Source organism: Arachis duranensis, chromosome 10 (genome assembly GCF_000817695.3).
Source record: "Arachis duranensis cultivar V14167 chromosome 10, aradu.V14167.gnm2.J7QH, whole genome shotgun sequence".
NCBI classification, from domain to species: Eukaryota; Viridiplantae; Streptophyta; class Magnoliopsida; order Fabales; family Fabaceae; genus Arachis; species Arachis duranensis.
In genome coordinates this window covers 23,327,017-23,329,232 of record NC_029781.3, presented here as the reverse complement: position 1 = coordinate 23,329,232, position 2,216 = coordinate 23,327,017, and positions in this window count along the sequence as shown.

The window sequence follows — 2,216 nt, the reverse complement described above, 5'->3', positions numbered from 1 at the left end:
AACTGATGAGGATCTTCCAATGGAAGTCCATGGAACTAGAAATTCTATTGCATTAGAGAAACTAGTTGAGGCTTAAGCTCAAAGTTGTTTGCTCCAATGGCAGGGATAGAGATGCTTCTCCCATAGAAGTCGGGAGTAGGTGCAGTAAAGTCACCCAGCACCTTCCTTGCATTGTTGGCATTGTTGTTGTTTTCGGCTGCCATGGGTTCTTCTTCTTTGAAGATTTCTGTTAGGTCCTCTACAGAGAGTTGTACCTTAGCTTCTCTTAGCTTTCGCTTCAAGGTCCTTTCAGGTTCAGGGTTAGCCTCAACAAGAATGCTTTTGTCCTTGCTCCTGCTCATATGAAAGAGAAGAAAACAAGAAAATGTGGAATCCTCTATGTCACAGTATAGAGATTCCTTAAGGTGTCAGAGGAAAAGAAAAATGGAAGGAAGAGGTAGAAAATTCGAACTTATCAATGAAAGATGGATTTCGAATTATACATTGAGGATGGGTGTTAGTCCATAAATAGAAGGATGTGAAAAGAGGGGAAGAAATTTTTGAAAATAAATGAAAAACATTTTGAAAAATACTAATTGATTTTCGAAAACCAAGGGTGGAAAAGAAATCAAGTGATTTTTGAAAAAGATTTTGAAATTAGAAAAAAAAGATATAATTGAAAACTATTTTGAAAAAGATGTGATTAGGAAGATATGATTGAAAAGTTATGGTTTTAAAAAGATGTGATTGAGAAAATATGATTTGAAAAACAATTTAAAAAGATTTGATTTTAAAAATTAATGACTTGGCTAACAAGAAAATATATGATTCAAACATTAAACCTTTCTCAACAGAAAAGGCAACATACTTGAATTGTTGAATCAAATCATTAATTGTTAGCAAGTATTTTTGAAAAATGGAAAGAAATTGATTTTGAAAATATATGATTGAAAAGATATGATTTGAAAAAGATTTGATTTTGAAAAATTTTGAAAACTTGAAAAAAATCTGCATTAAAAACAAAATCTTCCCTCTTGTGCCATCCTGGCGTTAAACGCCCAGAATGGTATCCATTCTGGCGTTTAACGCCCAAAGCTCTACCCTTTTGGGCGTTTAACGCCCAGCCAGGCACCCTGGCTGGCGTTTAAACGCCAGTTTTCCTTCCTCACTGGGCGTTTTGAACGCGCAGTTTTTTTCTGTGTAATTCCTCTGTTGAATGTTCTGAATCTTCAATTCTCTGTATTATTACTTGAAAAGACACAAATTAAAAATTTTTGGATTTTTAATAATGAGGAATAATCAAAATGCAACTAAGATCAAATAAACAATGCATGCAAGACACCAAACTTAGAAGTTTGTATAATACTGACACTAACAAGTTGAGAATGCATATAAAAAACAACAAAACACTCAAGACAAGAGAATTTAAATATCAGAACAAGGAAATCATCAAGAACAACTTGAAGATTAATGAAGACACATGCATGAATGCAAGAAAAATAGAAACATGCAATTGACACCAAACTTAAAATGAGACACTAGACTCAACAAGAGACATGCAATATTTTTGGTTTTTATGATTTTGTAATTTTTTTTGTTTTTTTCAAAAATTAAGTGGAAAAGAACATAAAGATATCAAAATTCTTAATGAGAATTCCAGGAATCATGCAATGTTAGTCTAAAGCTTCAGTCTAAAGGAATTAGACATGGCTTTATAGCCAACCAGGCTTCAACATGTTACATGAAACTCTAGAATTCATTCTTACAGGACATTGCATTCAAGAGCTAAATTGATGAAAATCAATCAGCTTTGGTGATGATAACAACATCACCTTGAAACACTAGAATTCATTCTTAAGAACTCTGAAAAAAATACCTAATCTAAGCAACATGATGAACCGTCAGTTGTCCAAACTCAACAATCCCCGGCAACGACGCCAAAAACTTGGTGCACGAAATTATAATCATTAATGGCGCCATCAACATGGTACGCACAATTGTAATCTCGACTCTTTATCACAACTTCGCACAACTAACCAGCAAGTGTACTGGGTCGTCCAAGTAATAAACCTTACGCGAGTAAGGGTCGATCCCACAGAGATTGTTGGTATGAAGCAAGCTACGGTCACCTTGTAAATCTTAGTCAGGCAAACTCAAATGGTTATGAATGATGAATAAAACATACAGATAGAGATAGAGATACTTATGCAATTCATTGGTGGGAATTTCAGATAAGC